Below are 14371 nucleotides of genomic sequence, written 5' to 3'. Positions count from 1 at the left end.
GCGCGCTCAACTCTGAAAAACCCTCTCAACACACTGTTCTCGCGCTTAGTTTCATCTCTGCGCGTGCTCGAATCCGTCTCTGCTCGCGCTCGCTCGACCTGCTCTCTCTCCGCGCTCAACACCAGCTGTGCGCTCGGCTGTTTCTCCGCTCGCTCGACTCTCTGCACTCGCAACTTCAGCAATGTATGTAAATGAACCATACCATCAGCCAATCACACCCAGCTTCTTTTCATCCAATGAAAGCATTCCTTCCTTCTTCTTCTTCTTTTCTATCATGGCGGATCGCAAGCAACTTTAAGGTGCATACCGCCACCTACTGTTCATGAGTGTGTAGCAACATTGTTTTACATCTATTAAATTCTATTTTTTAATTTTGCATTCTGAAGATAACTAAATAATGCTTTCCTTAATCTATAAATATCCTTTATATTTCCTTTATTTCCCAATAATCCTTTAAGACTCCATTCTTGGCCTGTCATTTCAACTACTCTTCTCAATTTTTCCCTTTCAGGTTCATATGTTTTACAGTTCATTAATATGTAAGCATTCGTTCCAAATACTACATCCGGTTAAATGAAAAAAATAAATAAATAAATAAATAAAAACACAATCAGGAAAATCAAAAACTCTTACAGTTATTTTGTCAACATTCCTAAGATAGTACTATAAAATATCTTGAATTATCTCAAATAAACTTCAGTAAAACAGTTATTAGATCATTGCCTCATCCATCTCTTTTACCTGCTATTGACATGGATTTAAATTTGCTGTTTTAAAAGAAAAATAAGGAGGATATTTCAGGTTCAAGTATGGTTCAACAGTATATAGATATTGTTTTGGATCATATTGGCCTTACTTAGCTTTTGTGGCGGGTGTTTCTTCTTTTTGTTGTTTTTTTATGGAGGTTGGCAAGCAACAATTACCGCCACCAACTGAAAAATCCTGTTTATCAAATTATTCTTTTTAATATATATAATAAAGAATAACCCTCTTATTTAGAGTCCATCTGTAAAAGGTCTTCTAAATAATAATTGTTAAATTTCAGATCAGGTCTGCTGTCTGAATAATTGCGTTTAAATTAATATAACGGTCGCTGATCTAAAATCAGAGCAAACTAAACTTCTTAATGGAACGATTTCTTCAATCCATTGTAAGGCCAATATGATCCAAAACATTTCTCCTTTGTAGGCTGAATTCCATCACTGATTCTTTTACCCGATTTAAAAATAAATTCTGAAACTAAAACAAAACACCATTCCTAATATTGGAATATTTTTGAAGCATCCATAAAAAATTTAACATATCCATAATATTTTTTATCTATATATTGTTGAACCATACTGGAACCTGAAATATCCTCCTTATTTTTCTTTTAAAACATCAAATTTAAATCCATGTCAATAGCAGGTAAAAGAGATGGATGAGGCAATGATCTATTAACTGTTTTACTGAAGTTTATTTGAGATCATTCAAGATATTTTATAGTAATATCTTCTGTCCATCAAATGGTTAGGAAACTGTAAGAGTTGTTTGATTTTCCTGATTGTGTTTTTATTTATTTTATTTTATTTTTTTCATTTAACCGGATGTAGTATTTGGAACGAATGCTTACATATTAATGAACTGTAAAACATATGAACCTGAAAGGGAAAAATTGAGAAGAGTAGTTGAAATGACAGGCCAAGAATGGAAACTTAAAGGATTTCTGGGAAATAAAGGAAATATAAAATATATTTATAGATTAAGGAAAGCATTATTTAGTTATCTGCAGAATACAAAATTAAAAAATAGAATTTAATAGATGTAAAACAATGTTGCTACACACTCATGAACAGTAGGTGGCGGTATACACCTTAAAGTTGCTTGCGATCCGCCATGATAGAAAAGAAGAAGAAGAAGGAAGGAATGCTTTCATTGGATGAAAAGAAGCTGGGTGTGATTGGCTGATGGTATGGTTCATTTACATACATTGCTGAAGTTGTGAGCGCAGAGAGTCGAGCGCACAGTGTACAGAATCTTATAAAATATAAAAGATGTCAGGCTCTTGTAAGAAGAACTATAAAGAATGCAAAAAAGGATTGTTGGAGGAATTTTTGTAATTCGGTGGGAAGAGAAACAGAGATTAATAAAGTATGGTCAATGATAAGAAGAATGAATGGTATTAAAAGAGAATATGGTTATCCAGTCCTGAGTGATGGTGAAGTAGTAGCAGTTAAGGATGAAGAAAAGGTGGAAATGATGGCAAAGACTTTTATTAAAATAAATAGCTCAGATAATATTACTCTGGAAGGAAAAAGGGGGAGAGAAATGACAATATTAGAAAATAGACAGATATTAGAGAAGACAGAGAATGTAAATGATTTGTTGAATGTTCCTTTCACAAAATCGGAATTAAATCGAGCACTTCAGACAGTTAAATTAACAACACCAGGGAAAGATCAAATTTGTTATTTAATGTTAAAGCATCTTAGTGAAACATCTAAAGAAATTTTATTGGAATTTTATAACAAATTTTTGGAAAACGGAAAATTACCAAAAAGTTGGAAAGAGGCTGTAATAATACCAATACGTAAACCAGGGAAGGATGATACAAAACCTGAAAATTATAGACCAATTGCATTAACCTCAAATGTTTGTAAAATAATGGAGAAAATGATTAATGAAAGAATGATTTATTATATAGAATCTAATGGATATTTATCAAAATATCAAAGTGGTTTTAGGAGGGGTAGGAATACTATGGATGCAGTTTTGAGTTTGGAATTTGAAATCAGAAAAGCTCAAATTAGTAAAGAAAGTATTGTAGCAGTGTTTTTTGATATTGAAAAGGCATATGATATGTTGTGGAAAGAAGGTTTATTAATAAAAATGTTAAAGATGGGAATTACTGGTAGGATGTATTGGTGGATCAAAGATTTTCTAACTGAAAGACAGATACAAGTTCAAATAGGTAAATATCATTCTGAGAAATATATTGCTGAAAATGGTACTCCACAGGGAAGTATAATAAGTCCTTTATTATTTTCAATAATGATAGATGATGTGTTTCAAAATATAGATAATGGAATGGGTTTTTCTCTTTTTGCTGATGATGGGGCAATGTGGAAGAGAGGGAGGAATTTGGAATTTATTACTAAAAAGATGCAGCAAGCAATTGGTAAAGTTGAAGAATGGTCATTAAAATGGGGATTTAAATTCTCAGTGGACAAGACTAAAACAATGTCCTTTTCAAGGAAGAAAATTAATGATGGTAAATTAAAATTATATAATCAAGAAATAGAAAGAGTGAAGCAATTAAAATTTTCAGGGGTTTGGTTTGACGAAAGAATAACATGGAATATACACATTCAAAAAATTGTAGACAAATGCAAGAAAGTAATAAATATTATGAGATGCTTAATTGGTAGAGAGTGGGGAGCAGATAGAGTAGCACTAAATAATATATATACAGGATTAATTCGATCAGTGATAGACTATGGAAGTATTGTGTATAATTCAGCAGCAGAGACAAATCTTCAAAAACTGGATCGGATTCAATATCAAGCATTGCGATTATGTACAGGAGCAATTAAAACTACTCCAACAGCAGCATTGTTAGTAGAAATGGGAGAAATGCCACTTGCATTTAGAAGAGAGCAATTAACATTAAATTATTGGGCTAATTTAAAAGGTCATAGAAAGGATCACCCAACTCTGCAAGTAATAAAACCCTGTTGGGAAAAAGAAGTAAAAGATATTAGAAGTTTTGGTTGGACTGTGCAGGAAAAAATAACAGAACTCAAAATAGATCAGATTAGTATAAGCCAAACAGTTCCATTATCAGTTATACAACCATGGATCATTACAGATGCTAGGGTAGATTTTACTTTGTTGGAAAGAAGAAAGGATAAGAAATTCATATTAAACTCATATATAGTACAGGATTATATTAATCAATATTATAAGTATGTAAAAATTTATACAGATGCCTCTAAAAATATAACAAATCAAATAGGAGTAGCCTTTATCGTACCAGAATTTAATGTTAAAATTAGGAAAAGGATAAGTGATGGACTTTCAGTTTATATGGGAGAAATGATTGCAATATTATTAGCTGTTCAATGGGTGGAAGAAGTTAAGCCATTAAGATCAGTCATATGTTCAGATTCTAGTTCATCTTTAATTAGTTTGCAGTATAGTCACTCAGAAAGCAGGCCAGATATTTTGATAGAAATTCAACAGACACTGTATAGAATAAATATGATGAGTTTAGTTATAAATTTTGTATGGATACCGGCACATTATGGAATTAAAGGAAATGAACAAGTAGATAAGGCAGCAAAAGAAGCTGTTAAAAATGTGTCAGTGGATTTATTTGTTAATTCTAGCAAATCTGAAGTTAAAATGTTAATTAAACAGAAAATAAAGGATAAATGGCGAAAGGAATGGGAGAAAGGAAATAAAGGACGTTGGTTTTATAAAATTCAAAAGAAAATTGGAGAAATGAGAAGAACAGAAAGAACAAGAAGAGAAGAAACAATCATTTCTAGATTGAGGTTTGGTCATACCGGATTAAATGGTTCTCTGTTTATCTTAGGAAAACATAGGAATGGGAAATGTGAATATTGTGGGGTAGATGAAACAGTTGAGCATGTGATGTTATACTGTAACAAATATGAGGAGGAGAGAAAGCAATTCATTCAAAATTTGAGTAAAGTAAAAGTTAAATTAGATTTAGTTCAATTATTCAGAAGTTATTCAGATAGTAATATTTACAGTATAGTATTTCGATATCTAAAAATAACACATTTATATAATAGAATTTAATTCCTGAGAGTCATTCTGGTCCACACTCCATTCCAGTAGATGGCGGAAATGCATCTATCTGTTGTTTGCCAACCGCCAAAAATATCAAAGAAGAAGAAGAAGAAGAGAGTCGAGCGAGCGGAGAAACAGCCGAGCTGTGCGCTCGGAGAGAGAGCAGGTCGAGCGAGCGCGAGCAGAGACGGATTCGAGCACGCGCAGAGATGAAACTGAGCTCGAGAACAGTGTGTTGAGAGGGTTTTTCAGAGTTGAGCGCGCGCCAGACCGGTTTTGCGCGCGCGCGTGTTGTCTCACTGCGCGCTCGGATTGGTTCCTGCGCGCTCAAACCGATGGCACAAATATCTCTCCATAAAGCTGAACCTAGCCTTATCATGTACAGAGGTTTTATGCTGCAAATGGAAAAAAAAATATTGATTATTTCTTACAGGGAAATATTTTGCAGTTACAAATCTGAACTGACAATAGATTATCATGCTCTATTCAGTTAACAAAAGTGCCATTCTAAAGGTTTTACTTATGATTTTTTTAAAAATGAATTTAAACTATGACTTGAAATACAGCTTATGTTGTTCTTTTATAGAAGAAAAAGAAAGAACCTGTTTTTCTACAGCATAATCACCAACTTTGTATCCGCAGTAAATGCTCGATCCTCCTACTGTCACATTTTTGTTGTAGAAATAAGAGAGTTTATTAGAAAAGCTACAGGTACCAAGTGCTTTTTTTCATATTTAACATCTGATTTTTAAAGATTCAGAATAAGGGCTGAAAAAAAGTGCATGTGCAATTTCTTGCACTTGGTGCTGCCCAAATGTTAAGGAATGCTCCTACTAAAATTGTATTATGTTTTATACAGGCAGTTTGAGAGTGTTCATAAAATAAAGACAAGGTTCTAAGCCATATGGTCAGAGGTGATAGGGACAACAAATATTCAAAAGACGTTAAAACTAATAATTTATGACGTTTATAGTTACAAAGATAAACTATTTATAAGATCTATGAATGGAGTTTAAAAAAAAGATGAAAATAAATGATAAAAAAGTTAAATATGAAAAATTAAATGGTATGAGAACCTTTTGTCTATTTATTGAACCCCCCCAAACTAAAACCAACAGAAGGATGAGACTGCAATAAATTATAACATTTCTGCAATTTTCCAAAGCATTTGCTTCTAGAAGAGTCTTTTTAATTTGAAAATATTTATTAAAGGATTTTAAATGAACAAACTACATGGTTACAGACTCTAAATCCAGCCTCCCAAATGACTTCCAAATGATATGGGACTGTGCTGGTGTATCTAACCAAAAATGAATCCAGTTCTGGTAAAACTGAAACGCCACCCCTCAATATTCTAATTAGTTACCTGGTAATTACAGGTTCAGATAGTTGATGAGCTAAACCTAAAACTAAATGATTATAGCCAATCTTCCCTTTAGAATCATATTGCCAGGAGAGGTTTTAAATCTCAACTTTTACTTGTTTTACCTCTGTTTTGGTTTTTAAGGTGAACAGATTAATTCCAGTATTTTGCTAGAGTTCCTTTATAAGCTAAAAGCCTACCCAATAAGCACATAGTCCCTATTTAACTTGCATGTATTTTTACTTGACTATTTCTTTCATATGTATAATATTTCATGTTTTTCACTATTTTCAGTTTGTAAATTGCATTTGACAATGTCAATTGCATTTGACATTGGTAAAGCTGTTATAACATTATACATTGCATCTTTTTTTTAAATATTTTTTTCTTTTCAGCTTGTATTTATTGCTTTGATTGATCTGAAAAGGTTTTAGGACTCATCAGGAGGTGAAAGTACATAAAAGGTTCACATGATATTTCCCATTACAAACACAATCATGACTTTGTACGTGAGAAGGCTGGTAAAATAGACAATTTATTGTTGCAATAAAGCTTTCCCGTCAAAGTGGTTACCTTTCACTTCAGCTTTGCTTTATGCACCAGGAAACTGGCTGACTTCAGCATTTGGCTTGTTTAGTGAACAAAATCCAACCAGTCAACCTATTATCACTGAGGGTCTGGAGTGCAGATGGGAAAAGGATGGAGAAAGATCAGTGTGACCTTCATGTTATTTAAGAAACAAACAAACAAAAACAGTCTTTACAAGCTGGAGAGAGATTGAAGGTCAAAAAGATAAGGATGTCCTTACAGTAAATACAGAATATATATATATATAGTATTAAAAGGTGCAGTTGGTGATTTAAAAAAAGTTTGATTTTTTTTTATTAGCTAAAACAGATAAACAGACAAAATTCTCGTGACCATCCGCCGAAGTTCTCGCGAGTTGTTGAATAGGCTCCTCCTTGTGCTTTGGTGGGAAACTGCTTTGTGTCCCTAAAAATTCCAGCTTAACTGGTTTGCGACCAGACCCAAGCGACATTTGATGTGTGCGGTTGCAGAAGTCTAATCTGCCCTTAAAGCATATCATTTATTTTCCATACCTGAATGTACCATAGCTGTTTGTTTGTTTGTTTATCAGAAAGGGGGAGGAACATGTATGTAGTATGTATTGCTTGTTTAAATTTTCAGACTAAAGGCTGATTTATACTTCGAAACTAGGTTGTATGCGTAGGGGTCACAGTGAACGCAAAGACGTCCTCGGCAGACACTCTGCTACACCTCCCCCAAATTGCAGGTGACTGCAGACAGTGCCGCAGACAGGAGGCTGGCTTGTTTTGTTTTTATGACCGCAATTATGAAAAACCACTCGTGAAGTTTGACCAGCTAGAAGAGCAAGGTGCATCAGAACACTGGGAGCCTTTTTCCACCTGGATCTCTGCTCTTTTTTGCCATCATATCCCTCCGTTGTTGGACAAACTTGCCCCCACTTCCTCACCGCCTCGGCCGTATCTAAACCCACAACGAATTGAGCATAAATAAAAAAAAGTCTGCGTCCAGCTCACTGCGACACACTGCTATGGGGAGTATAACCAGCCCTTAAGTTCACAGTTTTCTGAAAATTCCCTACTGCAGCTTCAATGCATATTTTTGTTGGTAATTCTTTAGACCTTGATAAAGGACACCAGATCGGAAAACTGTTCTTACTTAAACCTATTTCAGTTTAACTTTAATATTTAACTAAGATAGTGGCTTAAAAAAATCAATCTCTTTTCTGTTCCAATTGTAAAATAGATAAAGGTCATTGTCCTGGATTTCTTCCATGTGTCCCTTCTATAGCACAGCTGAGTCAGACGACTTCATGGGTCCTCAACATGTCTTCACAATCTAGAGGCTATTGACTCAGTCATGTGATTGAGGTCTGTTGAGCGAGGAGACAGCCAAAACGCACAGTACTAAATGAGTTGTATTTATAGCAAATATTTAAAACATTTTATTTTTCATTCTAAGGTTTGACATGATAACTGTGACTTTATTTAGTTGTAAGCTGTGTGTTTTGCCTGTTGGTTTATTTTTTGCCTCCCTTCTCTGCCTGAATGGTTTGAGACTGAAGGCTGGCCATTTTATTTCCAGCTCTGATTATCCATCCTGTTTGTGTTGGAATGTAAAGCACAATCAGCAGCAGCAGCAGCATCATCATCCAGGTGCTGCTAATCAATTATACTCTATTACCTGACTCATCAGTAAATCCAGTGCACTTACACATTTAGTAGTTTAGAGCTTTATCTGCAGAACTGAACGCCCCCGGCTCTTTCCTCACTGATTTAGCACTTGCTTGGATGCCTGAAGAACATTTTATTACAAGTTGCTTGTTATTCTTTTCTGTTTAGGATAATGCATACTATGAAAACAACGGCAATTGGGAAGGAATTATCCCGTTGATCAACTAAATGAAGGATTGGCCAATGTACAACAGGTTTAAACCACTGAGCAAACAATGTAACAGGCTGCAGAAAACTTGCCAATGATTAACAGCCAACCAAGAGGGTTTTATTTATAACTATATATATAAATTAGGGATGCACGATATAATCGGCCCCCTATCGGTATCGGCCTGTATCGGCCTTAAAACTTAATATTGGACATCGGCCACCCCACCGATATTTAACCCGATATTTGATCAGCTTCTGAGTTTTTAAAGTCTAAAAAAAAATAAATAATAATACTTCTTCTTCTTCCTCAAAAACTTATTTTTTACAGACTTAAAAACTTCTAAAGACGAGGGAAAAAATATTGATCCATTAAAATATCCAAATATCTTCATATGCTGATATATTGCCATTTAAAAACACCATATCAATCTCTTTTACTAATCTAATGAAATATTGCTATATGTCATCGTTATGCTAAGAAATCCCCCGAAAATTCACGAAATTTTGCCAAATTTTTATATGTTGATATATTGACGCGGTATCGATCTATTTTACTAACAAAATCTCACAAGAATTAGCAAAATATCACGAGAGTTTGTAACAGAACGATGAAATTTCACGAGATTTTGAAAGTAAAATAGATCCATACCGCATTTTTAAAAATCTATTTGATATCAGCATATGAAAATATATTTGAGTATATTATTTTTCAAAGTGTCAGAAATGGATAACAAAACTGCGATTTTCATGACTAATTATTTTTGTCCAGCTTTAACATCGGTATCGATATCGGTTATCGGCTACGTGAGTTTTAAAATATCGGCATATCGGATATCAGCCAAAATCCCAATATCGTGCATCCCTAATATAAATATATATTTATATGCTAAAGTTTGGTTTCTGAAGGACTGAAATAGATTATGGATTATGTCAACACCACTATAAATTAATTTAAGGCAAGGCAAGCTAATTGATATAGCAGATTTCAGTGGCAAGACAAAATCCAAAATGGTGTACAGGAGGAAACAAAAAAGAAAATTACATTGCAATGGCATAGAGGCAAAACAAATGATTGAAAAGAATAAAAGTTAATCATTATAATCAGATGTATGTATGTTTATGTATATATGTATTCAAACTGGATTTACATCTTTTACAGAGTTTATTACACAATTTGTGGAACATACCAACTAAACCCTGTTTTATGATGTTTGGATCTGGTTCTGGGTATTCAGAGACGACTTCAGACAGAAGACCTCAGAGGTCTCGGGGTTGATCCACTGACAGCAAGCCTGTAATGTATTTTGGAGCCAAGCCTTCCAGTGATTTAACACAAGTAACACAAGAATTTTAAGGTAGATTCTCTGTGAGATGGGTAGCCAGTGTAAATACTTTTGAAATGGGCTGATGTGCTCCACCTTCTTAGTGAGGATGCCGGCAGCAGCATTCTGGATCCACTGCAGCTGTCGGACCTATTTTTTGGGGTAGACATGGAAACATTTCTGCAGAAGCGCAACCACTGAAGGCCCAACTGAAACATTACTCACTAAATCCGGAAAACATGTTTTTTAGACTTTGATTTAAATAAATAGATAGATAATATCGTATGTAAACATCATATAAAAAACAAACCAAAAAGCATAAATATGAATCTCAATTCAGACTGAAAGTATATCAATATGAAAAATGTAAGAATAAATTACAATGAACAATAGGTATCAATCATGTATTTTGGTGTTTATATATTCACTTATCATCCTGTCTGCATGTTAGCATCCAGGTCCTTCACTAAACTGCACCCCCAGGAGTCATGACAAACACACACGTTCACATTCTTTTATCTTTATAAGGACTTTTCCTTGACTTCTATTAATTTTTTATTCATTTAAAATGCCTAACCCTGGCCACAACCCTTAACATAGCTGTTATCAGTACATACCTCACCTTAAATCTAATCTAAACTTAATGCAATCCTTTAAACTAAACTAAACTTCCTTCCAAAAAGTTTTACAAAGACAGATAGGAGCAGGGAAATGTTCTTTCTCTTTGTTTGTTAAGGCATTCAAACCTTCATCTCACAGCAGCTTAAACAAGCCCATTAACACATTCTGACACATTCAGTCACATGGGCAGAAACAGGATTGATTACAAATGGAAACTCATGTGCACAGACTTCAGAGAAAGGAAAAAACAGCTTTTCTCACCCTACATTATCACGTCATGTTGTGTCAGAGCACACTGTCCCTTAGCTGTGAAGCCTAATGACCTATGATTAATTTCTACATAGACCTTTTTTTTCTTTTACTCCTCTTTCTAGCTTATTTTTCTTTACCTTATTGTTAAACTCCTGACAATGTCTAATGTTAGGAAGTGGGGATGTAGCAGCATCTGCAAAACTAAGCAAAACCGTTAGAAGTTTTTCAAGCGTATCTGAACCAGAGGTTTACAGTTAACTGACAACCAACTCAACAGCAGACATTTTGCTTAAGCCATGAAAAAAAAAAAAGAATAAAAAAAAATGTGGGCATGATATCCACTGCAAGCCAACCTAAAAACCCAACTTTCTTTGATTAGGTACTTGAACTGTAAGAATTCTGTCAATATCTTTTATCACTGTCTCCTTCTAGGATGTTTATTCCTTTAATAATTCATTCTTCAGAGTATTTCCATTAGAGTTTAATGCCTTCAGTTGGCTTTTTTTTGGTCTGATAAATCCTGTAGATAAATCCCCCAGCAGGCACTGTTCTTAGCTGTGGATCCCCAGTCTTTCAGTTGTTACAACATAAAATTTTGACATCTTTTCAAAATGTCAAGACGAAGGATGCCTAAACTTCTTCACTGAGAGGACCAAACAGAAAATTTCTTTAAAGCTTGCCAAATGCAATAATATAAAATCAAATACATTTGTTAGTAAATTCAGTGTATTTTTTTAATAAAAGTATTAAACCTTCTTTATTTAATAGGGGATATTATAGAACATAAGGTCTTATGAATATATCTCCTATATATGACCTTTTAAAACAAATATCTAAAATTTTATTAGAATTACATGTAGTATAAAATGCTTCAAAGTGGTTTTTGGACATCAAAACAACTTATTGAAGCTACTGCAAAATATGAAGCTGTTCTCTGGCTTTTATTCGTTTCTCCATATCATGTTTCGGCTGGCTGTGTGTTCTGTAGGTGTCAATCGTATTGCTTCTTATTCGCTTGTTAAGGTTCATTACACTGAAGGTCTGCTCATAAATAAAAGTGGTGCTGAACAAAGATAACATTACATTTGCATGTTTCTCAATGCTTGGCCAGCCTTCAGGGGATACATGTTGCAGCAACATGACTTATTCCTTAGCTCCGTTAGCTCCATCTGAATGATCAGGAAAACTGATGTTGAAAGGCGAAAAAAAAAACCCTGCTCCATGTCACCTCCATGTTTCCAAAAATTTGACAGCTTTCAGATAAGGTAAAAGGGAAAGGTGTCCTAAGAACAAGTGCAATGTCTGCTTAGACTTTATCCAAATGTCACCAGATGAAATATTGTTTCATAAATAAATAATAGAAATATAAAAAACTGCTACCTGGACTGCCTAGCTGTCTGGTTCTGAAGGGTCTCCTTTACTCTATAAGTTGTACAGGTGATTAATATAGCTGTATCGGGGGGGCTTTCTGTGGTGCGGTACCTACCTGCCTAGAAAACAAAAAAATAGTGTGTGGTGTAAGTATACAGTGGGCTTTGTTTCCAAGTTTGAAATTAAACTTGGAAACAAAGTCCATTGGATTGTTTTTTTTTTTTTTTTTTACTTTTTTGGAGTTAATATGAACTGGATGACTGAGAATCTTCATCAGCATCATGTTTCTCGGTCAAATGGCACTGCACACCACCCGAAACCCGCCATGCAAACAGAGATAGAGGTGGAAACATCATGGTGTGGGGCTGTTTTACAGCATATAGTAACGGCAAACTTCAGATAATTGAAGGAAGGATGAATGAAAAGATGTGCAGAGACATCTGCTGCCGTCAACCAGGAAGTAACTAAAGTTCAGAGTTAATAGAAGAGGCCCACTCTTGTGTGGAAGAATCGACCAAAATCACAATAAATCATCTTACAGGGACACCTGTGTCATTTCTAAACAAGAAAAGGTCAATATCCATTACCATCCATACCATTTTCTCTGAGATTACTGCAAAGGCAGTTGAACTAAATCTGGATCTGATTTGATTTTAAAAAGAACAATTTTCTCATATCCTCCTAAGTCACACATACTGCTAGGGTAGTTAAGTTTTTCAATGCTATATAATTTAATGTGGATGTATCAAAAACGTCTATTTGGTAGATCTTTGTGTTTGATATAAATGATTGCAACACTCGTCTGACTCATTAGAAAAGGGTGCAGAGATGTTTTCTACGGTACTAACCGATGCAGGTTCTATATAACTACCTCTGGTATTAATGAAACAAAGCAACAAACAAACATGTGGGATACCTTAATAATTCACTCTTGAGGGGGAGAAAGTACCTATTTGGCCGCATTTTTTTGGATTATAAAGCATTATGTGTTACAATATCTATTTCTCACCAAATGACCTCAGTCCCCTGCTGCCACAGTGTGTGTCCAGAATATCCATAAGTGGTTAAGATTAAAGGAATAGTACACCCAAAACATGATTAGCCTTCATTTTCTACTCATCCCCATGCTGAACAACACTCTGGAGTACTGTTTTGATATCTCAAATGCATCTGGAGATCTGGGAGGCTTCTTGCTGTCTGCTGACATTCAAATAATGGAGGTCAGGAAATCCTATACACTACTGTTTATGCTCTAAAAACATTCTAAAAGACTTCGTTTCGAGTAAATTCTGGATGCTACCCACTCAGGACACTTGGAATACATTGGACGAGCAGTATGGAGGAATATTGACACGTTTTTTGTGGACTTTTATGGACCTTTCTGCCTCGGGCACCATAGACCTCCATTATTTGAATATCAGCAGACAGCAAGAAGCCTCCCAGATCTCCAGATGCATTTGAGATATCAAAAAAGTACTCCAGAGTGTTGTTCAGCATGGGGGTGAGTAGAAAATGAAGGCTAATCATGTTTTGGGTGTACTATTCCTTTAAGCCCACACAGCAGGCAACAACCTAGAAGTTCTTTTTGACTAAAAGTTGAACCTATAGTATGAAATAAAGCCTATCAATAAATCCACATAGATCTGTACCACGATAAAAATATCTATAAAGCAGTAGATGGACTTGGCCCAAAATAAATAGCACTGTTGCTTATCTTGTATGACCATAGTAGACTCCTGAGGTTATTTGAGTCGTCTTTACTTGCTGTTCCCAGTACAAAAATTAAACAATGGTAGCCAATATTTGGAACAACACTTTGTAAGCCTGTACATAAGTATTGGCTTAAGTTAAGATATGTTAAATACTTTTTCACATTAATATACTGTACTTGGTGTGTATCCATATTCTGCGTATGATGCGCTTTTCAAAATAACACCAATATGACTTGAGAGGGTAGGATTTTTCGCTGAATAAGACATGTGACCTAAAGTACTCCTTTACTGCAGTCTGAGCGCCTATTAAGTATGAGAGCTAAACCTAACATTTGCTGTAAGACAAAAAACGGATGGCAATTACCCGATCGGTTCTCTGGTGTAGGATTTAATCTTGAGGCCTTTATATGTAACTCAATTACTTCTTAATCTGATGGTCCAAAGTGGTCAGCTATGAGATTCCAAAACACAAAGGGAGACCATTTCATTTTGTGACAGTAAATT

At 34.7% G+C, this 14371-nt stretch overlaps 1 protein-coding gene across 2 annotated transcripts in view; it reads left to right on the top strand.

Annotated features, from left to right (window-relative positions):
• LOC119780150 (zinc transporter ZIP11-like) overlaps positions 1-14371 on the top strand; it is a 241477-nt gene that overhangs the window by 14619 nt on the left and 212487 nt on the right. The window lies entirely within an intron of this gene.

The sequence above is a fragment of the Cyprinodon tularosa genome, unplaced genomic scaffold (genome assembly GCF_016077235.1).
Source record: "Cyprinodon tularosa strain WSP-4 unplaced genomic scaffold, ASM1607723v1 ctg156, whole genome shotgun sequence".
NCBI lineage: Eukaryota > Metazoa > Chordata > Actinopteri > Cyprinodontiformes > Cyprinodontidae > Cyprinodon > Cyprinodon tularosa.
This window is presented reverse-complemented; position numbering and strand designations above follow the sequence as displayed.